The following is a 16,103-nucleotide window of genomic DNA, read 5'->3' on the forward strand; positions in this document are numbered from 1 at the left end:
TGCCAGGCAGGAGTTCTCTTGGTAGTTTTTACACTACCTTGGTAGGCAGCTGAAAGGCACAAGAAAAGTTGTTGTACCTTCTTTCTGGGCTGAGATGGGGAACCGCTGAATTTTGGAGTCGGCCGGTGACAAAATGTTCCAAAGACACCCCATGCACAACTCCACCGGGGAAGGTGCCAGGCAGGAGTTCTCTTAGTAGTTTTTACACTACCTTGGTAGGCAGCTGAAAGGCACCACAAAAGTTGTTGTACCTTCTTTCTGAGCTGAGATGGGGAACCGCTGAATTTTGGAGTCGGCCGGTGACAAAATGTTCCAAACACACCCCATGCACAACTCCACTAGCGAAGGTGCCAGGGACGAGTTCTGTTGGTAGTTTTTACATTGCTCCGGTAGGCATCAAAAGGACACCACAAAAGTTGTTCTTCCTGCTTTCTGGGCTGAGATGGGGAACCGCTGAATTTTGGAGTCGGCCGGTGACAAAATGTTCCAAAGACACCCCATGCACAACTCCACCGGGGAAGGTGCCAGGCAGGAGTTCTCTTGGTAGTTTTTACACTACCTTGGTAGGCATCTGAAAGGCACCACAAAAGTTGTTCTTCCTGCTTTCTGGGCTGAGATGGGGAACAGCTGAATTTTGGACTCGGCCGGTGAAAAAATGTTCCAAAGACACCCCATGCACAACTCCACTAGCGAAGGTGCCAGGGACGAGTTCTGTTGGTAGTTTTTACATTGCTCCGGTAGGCATCAAAAGGACACCACAAAAGTTGTTCTTCCTGCTTTCTGGGCTGAGATGGGGAACCGCTGAATTTTGGACTCGGCCGGTGACAAAATGTTCCAAAGACACCCCATGCACAACTCCACCGGGGAAGGTGCCAGGCAGGAGTTCTCTTGGTAGTTTTTACACTACCTTGGTAGGCAGCTGAAAGGCACCACAAAAGTTGTTCTACCTGCTTTCTGGGCTGAGATGGGGAACCGCTGAATTTTGGAGTCGGCCGGTGACAAAATGTTCCAAAGACACCCCATGCACAACTCCACCGGGGAAGGTGCCAGACAGGACTTCTCTTAGTAGTTTTTACACTACCTTGGTAGGCATTTGAAAGGCACCACAAAAGTTGTTCTTCCTGCTTTCTGGGCTGAGATGGGGAATCGCTGAATTTTGGACTCGGCCGGTGAAAAAATGTTCCAAACACACCCCATGCACAACTCCACTAGCGAAGGTGCCAGGGACGAGTTCTGTTGGTAGTTTTTACATTGCTCCGGTAGGCATCAAAAGGACACCACAAAAGTTGTTCTTCCTGCTTTCTGGGCTGAGATGGGGAACCGCTGAATTTTGGAGTCGGCCGGTGACAAAATGTTCCAAAGACACCCCATGCACAACTCCACCGGGGAAGGTGCCAGGCAGGAGTTCTCTTGGTAGTTTTTACACTACCTTGGTAGGCAGCTGAAAGGCACAAGAAAAGTTGTTGTACCTTCTTTCTGGGCTGAGATGGGGAACCGCTGAATTTTGGAGTCGGCCGGTGACAAAATGTTCCAAAGACACCCCATGCACAACTCCACCGGGGAAGGTGCCAGAAAGGAGTTCTCTTGGTAGTTTTTACACTACCTTGGTAGGCAGCTGAAAGGCACCACAAAAGTTGTTGTACCTTCTTTCTGGGCTGAGATGGGGAACCGCTGAATTTTGGACTCGGCCGGTGACAAAATGTTCCAAACACACCCCATGCACAACTCCACTAGCGAAGGTGCCAGGGACGAGTTCTGTTGGTAGTTTTTACATTGCTCCGGTAGGCATCAAAAGGACACCACAAAAGTTGTTCTTCCTGCTTTCTGGGCTGAGATGGGGAACCGCTGAATTTTGGAGTCGGCCGGTGACAAAATGTTCCAAAGACACCCCATGCACAACTCCACCGGGGAAGGTGCCAGGCAGGAGTTCTCTTGGTAGTTTTTACACTACCTTGGTAGGCATCTGAAAGGCACCACAAAAGTTGTTCTTCCTGCTTTCTGGGCTGAGATGGGGAACAGCTGAATTTTGGACTCGGCCGGTGAAAAAATGTTCCAAACACACCCCATGCACAACTCCACTAGCGAAGGTGCCAGGGACGAGTTCTGTTGGTAGTTTTTACATTGCTCCGGTAGGCATCAAAAGGACACCACAAAAGTTGTTCTTCCTGCTTTCTGGGCTGAGATGGGGAACCGCTGAATTTTGGACTCGGCCGGTGACAAAATGTTCCAAAGACACCCCATGCACAACTCCACCGGGGAAGGTGCCAGGCAGGAGTTCTCTTGGTAGTTTTTACACTACCTTGGTAGGCAGCTGAAAGGCACCACAAAAGTTGTTCTACCTGCTTTCTGGGCTGAGATGGGGAACCGCTGAATTTTGGAGTCGGCCGGTGACAAAATGTTCCAAAGACACCCCATGCACAACTCCACCGGGGAAGGTGCCAGACAGGAGTTCTCTTAGTAGTTTTTACACTACCTTGGTAGGCATTTGAAAGGCACCACAAAAGTTGTTCTTCCTGCTTTCTGGGCTGAGATGGGGAATCGCTGAATTTTGGACTCGGCCGGTGAAAAAATGTTCCAAACACACCCCATGCACAACTCCACTAGCGAAGGTGCCAGGGACGAGTTCTGTTGGTAGTTTTTACATTGCTCCGGTAGGCATCAAAAGGACACCACAAAAGTTGTTCTTCCTGCTTTCTGGGCTGAGATGGGGAACCGCTGAATTTTGGAGTCGGCCGGTGACAAAATGTTCCAAAGACACCCCATGCACAACTCCACCGGGGAAGGTGCCAGGCAGGAGTTCTCTTGGTAGTTTTTACACTACCTTGGTAGGCAGCTGAAAGGCACCACAAAAGTTGTTCTACCTGCTTTCTGGGCTGAGATGGGGAACCGCTGAATTTTGGAGTCGGCTGGTGACAAAATGTTCCAAACACACCCCATGCACAACTCCACCGGGGAAGGTGCCAGACAGGAGTTCTCTTAGTAGTTTTTACACTACCTTGGTAGGCATTTGAAAGGCACCACAAAAGTTGTTCTTCCTGCTTTCTGGGCTGAGATGGGGAACCGCTGAATTTTGGAGTCGGCCGGTGACAAAATGTTCCAAACACACCCCATGCACAACTCCACTAGCGAAGGTGCCAGGGACGAGTTCTGTTGGTAGTTTTTACATTGCTCCGGTAGGCATCTGAAGGACACCACAAAAGTTGTTCTTCCTGCTTTCTGGGCTGAGATGGGGAACCGCTGAATTTTGGAGTCGGCCGGTGACAAAATGTTCCAAAGACACCCCATGCACAACTCCACCGGGGAAGGTGCCAGGCAGGAGTTCTCTTGGTAGTTTTTACACTACCTTGGTAGGCAGCTGAAAGGCACAAGAAAAGTTGTTCTACCTGCTTTCTGGGCTGAGATGGGGAACCGCTGAATTTTGGACTCGGCCGGTGACAAAATGTTCCAAAGACACCCCATGCACAACTCCACCGGGGAAGGTGCCAGGCAGGAGTTCTCTTAGTAGTTTTTACACTACCTTGGTAGGCAGCTGAAAGGCACCACAAAAGTTGTTGTACCTTCTTTCTGGGCTGAGATGGGGAACCGCTGAATTTTGGACTCGGCCGGTGACAAAATGTTCCAAACACACCCCATGCACAACTCCACTAGCGAAGGTGCCAGGCACGAGTTCTGTTGGTAGTTTTTACATTGCTCCGGTAGGCACCAAAAGGACACCACAAAAGTTGTTCTTCTTGCTTTCTGGGCTGAGATGGGGAACCGCTGAATTTTGGACTCGGCCGGTGACAAAATGTTCCAAAGACACCCCATGCACAACTCCACCGGGGAAGGTGCCAGGCAGGAGTTCTCTTGGTAGTTTTTACACTACCTTGGTAGGCAGCTGAAAGGCACCACAAAAGTTGTTCTTCCTGCTTTCTGGGCTGAGATGGGGAACCGCTGAATTTTGGAGTCGGCCGGTGACAAAATGTTCCAAACACACCCCATGCACAGCTCCACTAGCAAAGGTGCCAGGGACGAGTTCTGTTGGTAGTTTTTACATTGCTCCGGTAGGCATCAAAAGGACACCACAAAAGTTGTTCTTCCTGCTTTCTGGGCTGAGATGGGGAATCGCTGAATTTTGGAGTCGGCCGGTGACAAAATGTTCCAAACACACCCCATGCACAACTCCACCGGGGAAGGTGCCAGGCAGGAGTTCTCTTGGTAGTTTTTACACTACCTTGGTAGGCAGCTGAAAGGCACCACAAAAGTTGTTCTTCCTGCTTTCTGGGCTGAGATGGGGAACCGCTGAATTTTGGAGTCGGCCGGTGACAAAATGTTCCAAACACACCCCATGCACAACTCCACTAGCGAAGGTGCCAGGGACGAGTTCTGTTGGTAGTTTTTACATTGCTCCGGTAGGCATCAAAAGGACACCACAAAAGTTGTTCTTCCTGCTTTCTGGGCTGAGATGGGGAATCGCTGAATTTTGGACTTGGCCGGTGAAAAAATGTTCCAAACACACCCCATGCACAACTCCACCGGGGAAGGTGCCAGGCAGGAGTTCTCTTGGTAGTTTTTACACTACCTTGGTAGGCAGCTGAAAGGCACCACAAAAGTTGTTCTACCTGCTTTCTGGGCTGAGATGGGGAACCGCTGAATTTTGGACTCGGCTGGTGACAAAATGTTCCAAACACACCCCCTGCACAACTCCACCGGGGAAGGTGCCAGACAGGAGTTCTCTTAATAGTTTTTACACTACCTTGGTAGGCAGCTGAAAGGCACCACAAAAGTTGTTTTACCTGCTTTCTGGGCTGAGATGGGGAATCGCTGAATTTTGGACTCGGCCGGTGACAAAATGTTCCAAACACACCCCATGCACAACTCCACCGGGGAAGGTGCCAGACAGGAGTTCTGTTGGTAGTTTTTACATTGCTCCGGTAGGCATCTGAAAGACACCACAAAGGTTGTTCTTCCTGCTTTCTGGGCTGAGATGGGGAACCGCTGAATTTTGGACTCGGCCGGTGACAAAATGTTCCAAAGACACCCCATGCACAACTCCACCGGGGAAGGTGCCAGACAGGAGTTCTCTTAGTAGTTTTTACACTACCTTGGTAGGCAGCTGAAAGGCACCACAAAAGTTGTTCTTCCTGCTTTCTGGGCTGAGATGGGGAACCGCTGAATTTTGGACTCGGCCGGTGAAAAAATGTTCCAAACACACCCCATGCACAACTCCACTAGCGAAGGTGCCAGGGACGAGTTCTGTTGGTAGTTTTTACATTGCTCCAGTAGGCACCAAAAGGACACCACAAAAGTTGTTCTTCCTGCTTTCTGGGCTGAGATGGGGAATCGCTGAATTTTGGACTCGGCCGGTGACAAAATGTTCCAAAGACACCCCATGCACAACTCCACCGGGGAAGGTGCCAGGCAGGAGTTCTCTTGGTAGTTTTTACACTACCTTGGTAGGCAGCTGAAAGACACCACAAAAGTTGTTCTACCTGCTTTCTGGGCTGAGATGGGGAACCGCTGAATTTTGGACTCGGCCGGTGAAAAAATGTTCCAAACACACCCCATGCACAACTCCACCGGGGAAGGTGCCAGACAGGACTTCTCTTAGTAGGTTTTACACTACCTTGGTAGGCATCTGAAAGACACCACAAAAGTTGTTCTACCTGCTTTCTGGGCTGAGATGGGGAACCGCTGAATTTTGGAGTCGGCCGGTGACAAAATGTTCCAAACACACCCCATGCACAACTCCACTAGCGAAGGTGCCAGGGACGAGTTCTGTTGGTAGTTTTTACATTGCTCCGGTAGGCATCAAAAGGACACCACAAAAGTTGTTCTTCCTGCTTTCTGGGATGAGATGGGGAATCGCTGAATTTTGGACTCGGCCGGTGAAAAAATGTTCCAAAGACACCCCATGCACAACTCCACCGGGGAAGGTGCCAGACAGGAGTTCTCTTGGTAGTTTTTACACTACCTTGGTAGGCAGCTGAAAGGCACCACAAAAGTTGTTCTACCTGCTTTCTGGGCTGAGATGGGGAACCGCTGAATTTTGGAGTCGGCCGGTGACAAAATGTTCCAAACACACCCCATGCACAACTCCACCGGGGAAGGTGCCAGAAAGGAGTTCTCCTGGTAGTTTTTACATTGCTCCGGTAGGCATCTGAAAGACACCACAAAAGTTGTTCTTCCTGCTTTCTGGGCTGAGATGGGGAATCGCTGAATTTTGGACTCGGCCGGTGACAAAATGTTCCAAACACACCCCATGCACAACTCCACCGGGGAAGGTGCCAGACAGGAGTTCTCCTGGTAGTTTTTACATTGCTCCGGTAGGCAGCAAAAGGACACCACAAAAGTTGTTCTTCCTGCTTTCTGGGCTGAGATGGGGAATCGCTGAATTTTGGAGTCGGCCGGTGACAAAATGTTCCAAAGACACCCCATGCACAACTCCACCGGGGAAGGTGCCAGGCAGGAGTTCTCTTGGTAGTTTTTACATTGCTCCGGTAGGCATCTGAAAGACACCACAAAGGTTGTTCTACCTGCTTTCTGGGCTGAGATGGGGAATCGCTGAATTTTGGAGTCGGCCGGTGACAAAATGTTCCAAAGACACCCCATGCACAACTCCACCGGGGAAGGTGCCAGACAGGAGTTCTCTTAGTAGTTTTTACACTACCTTGGTAGGCATTTGAAAGGCACAAGAAAAGTTGTTGTACCTTCTTTCTGGGCTGAGATGGGGAACCGCTGAATTTTGGAGTCGGCCGGTGACAAAATGTTCCAAAGACACCCCATGCACAACTCCACTAGCGAAGGTGCCAGGGACGAGTTCTGTTGGTAGTTTTTACATTGCTCCAGTAGGCACCAAAAGGACACCACAAAAGTTGTTCTTCCTGCTTTCTGGGCTGAGATGGGGAATCGCTGAATTTTGGACTCGGCCGGTGACAAAATGTTCCAAAGACACCCCATGCACAACTCCACCGGGGAAGGTGCCAGGCAGGAGTTCTCTTGGTAGTTTTTACACTACCTTGGTAGGCAGCTGAAAGGCACCACAAAAGTTGTTCTTCCTGCTTTCTGGGCTGAGATGGGGAACCGCTGAATTTTGGACTCGGCCGGTGACAAAATGTTCCAAAGACACCCCATGCACAACTCCACCGGGGAAGGTGCCAGACAGGACTTCTCTTAGTAGTTTTTACACTACCTTGGTAGGCATCTGAAAGACACCACAAAAGTTGTTCTACCTGCTTTCTGGGCTGAGATGGGGAACCGCTGAATTTTGGAGTCGGCCGGTGACAAAATGTTCCAAACACACCCCATGCACAACTCCACCGGGGAAGGTGCCAGACAGGAGTTCTCCTGGTAGTTTTTACATTGCTCCGGTAGGCATCAAAAGGACACCACAAAAGTTGTTCTTCCTGCTTTCTGGGCTGAGATGGGGAATCGCTGAATTTTGGACTCGGCCGGTGACAAAATGTTCCAAAGACACCCCATGCACAACTCCACCGGGGAAGGTGCCAGACAGGAGTTCTCTTGGTAGTTTTTACACTACCTTGGTAGGCAGCTGAAAGGCACCACAAAAGTTGTTCTACCTGCTTTCTGGGCTGAGATGGGGAACCGCTGAATTTTGGAGTCGGCCGGTGACAAAATGTTCCAAACACACCCCATGCACAACTCCACCGGGGAAGGTGCCAGAAAGGAGTTCTCCTGGTAGTTTTTACATTGCTCCGGTAGGCATCTGAAAGACACCACAAAAGTTGTTCTACCTTCTTTCTGGGCTGAGATGGGGAAGCGCTGAATTTTTGGATTCGGCCGGTGACAAAATGTTCCAAACACACCCCATGCACAACTCCACCGGGGAAGGTGCCAGAAAGGAGTTCTCCTGGTAGTTTTTACATTGCTCCGGTAGGCATCTGAAAGACACCACAAAAGTTGTTTTACCTGCTTTCTGGGCTGAGATGGGGAACCGCTGAATTTTGGACTCGGCTGGTGACAAAATTTTAATAAATACACCCCATGCACAACTCCACTAGCGAAGGTGCCAGGAATGAATTCTGTTGGTAGTTTTTACATTGCTCCGGTAGGCATCTGAAAGACACCACAAAAGTTGTTCTTCCTGCTTTCTGGGCTGAGATGGGGAACCGCTGACTTTTGGACTCGGCTGGTGACAAAATGTTCCAAACACACCCCATGCACAACTCCACCGGGGAAGGTGCCAGACAGGAGTTCTCCTGGTAGTTTTTACATTGCTCCGGTAGGCATCTGAAAGACACCACAAAAGTTGTTTTACCTGCTTTCTGGGCTGAGATGGGGAACCGCTGACTTTTGGAGTCGGCCGGTGACAAAATGTTCCAAAGACACCCCATGCACAACTCCACCGGGGAAGGTGCCAGAAAGGAGTTCTCCTGGTAGTTTTTACATTGCTCCGGTAGGCATCTGAAAGACACCACAAAAGTTGTTCTACCTGCTTTCTGGGCTGAGATGGGGAACCGCTGAATTTTGGAGTCGGCCGGTGACAAAATGTTCCAAACACACCCCATGCACAACTCCACCGGGGAAGGTGCCAGACAGGAGTTCTCTTAATAGTTTTTACACTACCTTGGTAGGCATCTGAAAGAAACCACAAAAGTTGTTTTACCTGCTTTCTGGGCTGAGATGGGGAACCGCTGAATTTTGGAGTCGGCCGGTGACAAAATGTTCCAAAGACACCCCATGCACAACTCCACCGGGGAAGGTGCCAGACAGGACTTCTCTTAATAGTTTTTACACTACCTTGGTAGGCATCTGAAAGGCACCACAAAAGTTGTTGTACCTGCTTTCTGGGCTGAGATGGGGAACCGCTGAATTTTGGAGTCGGCCGGTGAAAAAATGTTCCAAACACACCCCATGCACAACTCCACTAGCGAAGGTGCCAGGGACGAGTTCTGTTGGTAGTTTTTCATTGCTCCGGTAGGCATCAAAAGGACACCACAAAAGTTGTTCTTCCTGCTTTCTGGGCTGAGATGGGGAACCGCTGAATTTTGGACTCGGCCGGTGACAAAATGTTCCAAAGACACCCCATGCACAACTCCACCGGGGAAGGTGCCAGAAAGGAGTTCTCTTGGTAGTTTTTACACTACCTTGGTAGGCAGCTGAAAGGCACCACAAAAGTTGTTCTACCTGCTTTCTGGGCTGAGATGGGGAATCGCTGAATTTTGGAGTCGGCCGGTGACAAAATGTTCCAAACACACCCCATGCACAACTCCACCGGGGAAGGTGCCAGACAGGAGTTCTCTTAGTAGTTTTTACACTACCTTGGTAGGCATTTGAAAGGCACCACAAAAGTTGTTCTACCTGCTTTCTGGGCTGAGATGGGGAACCGCTGAATTTTGGAGTCGGCCGGTGAAAAAATGTTCCAAAGACACCCCATGCACAACTCCACTAGCGAAGGTGCCAGGGACGAGTTCTGTTGGTAGTTTTTACATTGCTCCGGTAGGCATCAAAAGGACACCACAAAAGTTGTTCTTCCTGCTTTCTGGGCTGAGATGGGGAACCGCTGAATTTTGGAGTCGGCCGGTGACAAAATGTTCCAAAGACACCCCATGCACAACTCCACCGGGGAAGGTGCCAGGCAGGAGTTCTCTTGGTAGTTTTTACACTACCTTGGTAGGCAGCTGAAAGGCACCACAAAAGTTGTTCTTCCTGCTTTCTGGGCTGAGATGGGGAACCGCTGAATTTTGGACTCGGCCGGTGACAAAATGTTCCAAACACACCCCATGCACAACTCCACTAGCGAAGGTGCCAGGGACGAGTTCTGTTGGTAGTTTTTACATTGCTCCGGTAGGCACCAAAAGGACACCACAAAAGTTGTTCTTCCTGCTTTCTGGGCTGAGATGGGGAACCGCTGAATTTTGGACTCGGCCGGTGACAAAATGTTCCAAAGACACCCCATGCACAACTCCACCGGGGAAGGTGCCAGACAGGACTTCTCTTAGTAGTTTTTACACTACCTTGGTAGGCATCTGAAAGACACCACAAAAGTTGTTCTACCTGCTTTCTGGGCTGAGATGGGGAACCGCTGAATTTTGGAGTCGGCCGGTGACAAAATGTTCCAAACACACCCCATGCACAACTCCACTAGCGAAGGTGCCAGGGACGAGTTCTGTTGGTAGTTTTTACATTGCTCTGGTAGGCATCAAAAGGACACCACAAAAGTTGTTCTTCCTGCTTTCTGGGCTGAGATGGGGAATCGCTGAATTTTGGACTCGGCCGGTGACAAAATGTTCCAAAGACACCCCATGCACAACTCCACCGGGGAAGGTGCCAGGCAGGAGTTCTCTTGGTAGTTTTTACACTACCTTGGTAGGCAGCTGAAAGGCACCACAAAAGTTGTTCTACCTGCTTTCTGGGCTGAGATGGGGAACCGCTGAATTTTGGAGTCGGCCGGTGACAAAATGTTCCAAACACACCCCATGCACAACTCCACCGGGGAAGGTGCCAGAAAGGAGTTCTCTTGGTAGTTTTTACATTGCTCCGGTAGGCAGCAAAAGGACACCACAAAAGTTGTTCTTCCTGCTTTCTGGGCTGAGATGGGGAATCGCTGAATTTTGGACTCGGCTGGTGACAAAATGTTCCAAACACACCCCATGCACAACTCCACCGGGGAAGGTGCCAGAAAGGAGTTCTCCTGGTAGTTTTTACACTACCTTGGTAGGCATTTGAAAGGCACCACAAAAGTTGTTCTTCCTGCTTTCTGGGCTGAGATGGGGAACCGCTGAATTTTGGACTCGGCCGGTGACAAAATGTTCCAAACACACCCCATGCACAACTCCACTAGCGAAGGTGCCAGGGACGAGTTCTGTTGGTAGTTTTTACATTGCTCCGGTAGGCATCAAAAGGACACCACAAAAGTTGTTCTTCCTGCTTTCTGGGCTGAGATGGGGAACCGCTGAATTTTGGACTCGGCCGGTGACAAAATGTTCCAAAGACACCCCATGCGCAACTCCACCGGGGAAGGTGCCAGGCAGGAGTTCTCTTGGTAGTTTTTACACTACCTTGGTAGGCAGCTGAAAGGCACAAGAAAAGATGTTGTACCTTCTTTCTGGGCTGAGATGGGGAACCGCTGAATTTTGGAGTCGGCCGGTGACAAAATGTTCCAAAGACACCCCATGCACAACTTTACCGGGGAAGGTGCCAGAAAGGAGTTCTCCTGGTAGTTTTTACATTGCTCCAGTAGGCATCTGAAAGACACCACAAAAGTTGTTCTACCTGCTTTCTGGGCTGAGATGGGGAACCGCTGAATTTTGGAGTCGGCCGGTGACAAAATGTTCCAAACACACCCCATGCACAACTCCACCGGGGAAGGTGCCAGACAGGACTTCTCTTAATAGTTTTTACACTACCTTGGTAGGCATCTGAAAGACACCACAAAAGTTGTTTTACCTGCTTTCTGGGCTGAGATGGGGAACCGCTGAATTTTGGAGTCGGCCGGTGACAAAATGTTCCAAACACACCCCATGCACAACTCCACTAGCGAAGGTGCCAGGGACGAGTTCTGTTGGTAGTTTTTACATTGCTCCGGTAGGCATCAAAAGGACACCACAAAAGTTGTTCTTCCTGCTTTCTGGGCTGAGATGGGGAATCGCTGAATTTTGGACTCGGCCGGTGACAAAATGTTCCAAAGACACCCCATGCACAACTCCACCGGGGAAGGTGCCAGGCAGGAGTTCTCTTGGTAGTTTTTACATTGCTCCGGTAGGCATCAAAAGGACACCACAAAAGTTGTTCTTCCTGCTTTCTGGGCTGAGATGGGGAATCGCTGAATTTTGGACTCGGCCGGTGACAAAATGTTCCAAACACACCCCATGCACAACTCCACCGGGGAAGGTGCCAGGCAGGAGTTCTCTTGGTAGTTTTTACACTACCTTGGTAGGCATTTGAAAGGCACCACAAAAGTTGTTGTACCTGCTTTCTGGGCTGAGATGGGGAACCGCTGAATTTTGGAGTCGGCCGGTGACAAAATGTTCCAAACACACCCCATGCACAACTCCACCGGGGAAGGTGCCAGGGACGAGTTCTGTTGGTAGTTTTTACATTGCTCTGGTAGGCATCAAAAGGACACCACAAAAGTTGTTCTTCCTGCTTTCTGGGCTGAGATGGGGAATCGCTGAATTTTGGACTCGGCCGGTGACAAAATGTTCCAAAGACACCCCATGCACAACTCCACCGGGGAAGGTGCCAGGCAGGAGTTCTCTTGGTAGTTTTTACACTACCTTGGTAGGCAGCTGAAAGGCACCACAAAAGTTGTTCTACCTGCTTTCTGGGCTGAGATGGGGAACCGCTGAATTTTGGAGTCGGCCGGTGACAAAATGTTCCAAACACACCCCATGCACAACTCCACTAGCGAAGGTGCCAGGGACGAGTTCTGTTGGTAGTTTTTACATTGCTCCGGTAGGCATCAAAAGGACACCACAAAAGTTGTTCTTCCTGCTTTCTGGGCTGAGATGGGGAAACGCTGAATTTTGGACTCGGCTGGTGACAAAATGTTCCAAACACACCCCATGCACAACTCCACCGGGGAAGGTGCCAGCCAGGAGTTCTCTTGGTAGTTTTTACACTACCTTGGTAGGCATCTGAAAGGCACCACAAAAGTTGTTGTACCTGCTTTCTGGGCTGAGATGGGGAACCGCTGAATTTTGGAGTCGGCCGGTGACAAAATGTTCCAAAGACACCCCATGCACAACTCCACCGGGGAAGGTGCCAGGCAGGAGTTCTCTTGGTAGTTTTTACATTGCTCTGGTAGGCATCAAAAGGACACCACAAAAGTTGTTCTTCCTGCTTTCTGGGCTGAGATGGGGAACCGCTGAATTTTGGACTCAGCCGGTGACAAAATGTTCCAAAGACACCCCATGCACAACTCCACTAGGGAAGGTGCCAGACAGGTGTTCTCTTAGTAGTTTTTACACTACCTTGGTAGGCATTTGAAAGGCACCACAAAAGTTGTTCTTCCTGCTTTCTGGGCTGAGATGGGGAACCGCTGAATTTTGGAGTCGGCCGGTGACAAAATGTTCCAAAGACACCCCATGCACAACTCCACTAGGGAAGGTGCCAGACAGGAGTTCTCTTGGTAGTTTTTACACTACCTTGGTAGGCATCAAAAGGACACCACAAAAGTTGTTCTTCCTGCTTTCTGGGCTGAGATGGGGAATCGCTGAATTTTGGACTCGGCCGGTGACAAAATGTTCCAAACACACCCCATGCACAACTCCACTAGCGAAGGTGCCAGGGACGAGTTCTGTTGGTAGTTTTTACATTGCTCCGGTAGGCATCAAAAGGACACCACAAAAGTTGTTCTTCCTGCTTTCTGGGCTGAGATGGGGAACCGCTGAATTTTGGACTCGGCCGGTGACAAAATGTTCCAAAGACACCCCATGCACAACTCCACCGGGGAAGGTGCCAGGCAGGAGTTCTCTTGATAGTTTTTACACTACCTTGGTAGGCAGCTGAAAGGCACCACAAAAGTTGTTCTACCTGCTTTCTGGGCTGAGATGGGGAACCGCTGAATTTTGGAGTCGGCCGGTGACAAAATGTTCCAAAGACACCCCATGCACAACTCCACCGGGGAAGGTGCCAGACAGGACTTCTCTTAGTAGTTTTTACACTACCTTGGTAGGCATCTGAAAGACACCACAAAAGTTGTTCTTCCTGCTTTCTGGGCTGAGATGGGGAACCGCTGAATTTTGGACTCGGCCGGTGACAAAATGTTCCAAAGACACCCCATGCACAACTCCACCGGGGAAGGTGCCAGGCAGGAGTTCTCTTGGTAGTTTTTACACTACCTTGGTAGGCAGCTGAAAGGCACCACAAAAGTTGTTCTACCTGCTTTCTGGGCTGAGATGGGGAACCGCTGAATTTTGGAGTCGGCCGGTGACAAAATGTTCCAAACACACCCCATGCACAACTCCACCGGGGAAGGTGCCAGCCAGGAGTTCTCTTGGTAGTTTTTACATTGCTCCGCTAGGCATCAAAAGGACACCACAGAAGTTGTTCTTCCTGCTTTCTGGGCTGAGATGGGGAATCGCTGAATTTTGGACTCGGCTGGTGACAAAATGTTCCAAACACACCCCATGCTCAACTCCACCGGGGAAGGTGCCAGACAGGAGTTCTCCTGGTAGTTTTTACACTACCTTGGTAGGCATTTGAAAGGCACCACAAAAGTTGTTCTTCCTGCTTTCTGGGCTGAGATGGGGAACCGCTGAATTTTGGACTCGGCCGGTGAAAAAATGTTCCAAACACACCCCATGCACAACTCCACTAGCGAAGGTGCCAGGGACGAGTTCTGTTGGTAGTTTTTACATTGCTCCGGTAGGCATCAAAAGGACACCACAAAAGTTGTTCTTCCTGCTTTCTGGGCTGAGATGGGGAACCGCTGAATTTTGGAGTCGGCCGGTGACAAAATGTTCCAAAGACACCCCATGCGCAACTCCACCGGGGAAGGTGCCAGACAGGAGTTCTCTTGGTAGTTTTTACACTACCTTGGTAGGCAGCTGAAAGGCACAAGAAAAGTTGTTGTACCTGCTTTGTGGGCTGAGATGGGGAACCGCTGAATTTTGGAGTCGGCCGGTGACAAAATGTTCCAAACACACCCCATGCACAACTCCACCGGGGAAGGTGCCAGAAAGGAGTTCTCCTGGTAGTTTTTATATTGCTCCAGTAGGCATCTGAAAGACACCACAAAAGTTGTTCTACCTGCTTTCTGGGCTGAGATGGGGAACCGCTGAATTTTGGACTCGGCCGGTGACAAAATGTTCCAAACACACCCCATGCACAACTCCACTAGCGAAGGTGCCAGGGACGAGTTCTGTTGGTAGTTTTTACATTGCTCCGGTAGGCATCAAAAGGACACCACAAAAGTTGTTCTTCCTGCTTTCTGGGCTGAGATGGGGAATCGCTGAATTTTGGAGTCGGCCGGTGACAAAATGTTCCAAAGACACCCCATGCACAACTCCACCGGGGAAGGTGCCAGGCAGGAGTTCTCTTGGTAGTTTTTACACTACCTTGGTAGGCAGCTGAAAGGCACCACAAAAGTTGTTCTACCTGCTTTCTGGGCTGAGATGGGGAACCGCTGAATTTTGGAGTCAGCCGGTGACAAAATGTTCCAAACACACCCCATGCACAACTCCACCGGGGAAGGTGCCAGACAGGAGTTCTCTTAGTAGTTTTTACACTACCTTGGTAGGCATTTGAAAGGCACCACAAAAGTTGTTCTACCTTCTTTCTGGGCTGAGATGGGGAACCGCTGAATTTTGGAGTCGGCCGGTGACAAAATGTTCCAAACACACCCCATGCACAACTCCACTAGGGAAGGTGCCAGACAGGAGTTCTCCTGGTAGTTTTTACATTGCTCCGGTAGGCATCTGAAAGACACCACAAAAGTTGTTCTACCTGCTTTCTGGGCTGAGATGGGGAACCGCTGAATTTTGGAGTCGGCCGGTGACAAAATGTTCCAAAGACACCCCATGCACAACTCCACCGGGGAAGGTGCCAGGCAGGAGTTCTCTTGGTAGTTTTTACACTACCTTGGTAGGCATCTGAAAGGCACCACCAAAGTTGTTCTACCTGCTTTCTGGGCTGAGATGGGGAACCGCTGAATTTTGGACTCGGCCGGTGACAAAATGTTCCAAAGACACCCCATGCACAACTCCACCGGGGAAGGTGCCAGGCAGGAGTTCTCTTGGTAGTTTTTACATTGCTCCGGTAGGCAGCAAAAGGACACCACAAAAGTTGTTCTTCCTGCTTTCTGGGCTGAGATGGGGAATCGCTGAATTTTGGACTCGGCCGGTGACAAAATGTTCCAAACACACCCCATGCACAACTCCACCGGGGAAGGTGCCAGGCAGGCGTTCTATTGGTAGTTTTTACACTACCTTGGTAGGCAGCTGAAAGGCACCACAAAAGTTGTTCTTCCTGCTTTCTGGGCTGAGATGGGGAACCGCTGAATTTTGGAGTCGGCCGGTGACAAAATGTTCCAAACACACCCCATGCACAACTCCACCGGGGAAGGTGCCAGACAGGAGTTCTCTTGATAGTTTTTACACTACCTTGGTAGGCATTTGAAAGGCACCACAAAAGTTGTTCTTCCTGCTTTCTGGGCTGAG

Source organism: Falco biarmicus, chromosome 2 (genome assembly GCF_023638135.1).
Source record: "Falco biarmicus isolate bFalBia1 chromosome 2, bFalBia1.pri, whole genome shotgun sequence".
NCBI classification, from domain to species: domain Eukaryota; kingdom Metazoa; phylum Chordata; class Aves; order Falconiformes; family Falconidae; genus Falco; species Falco biarmicus.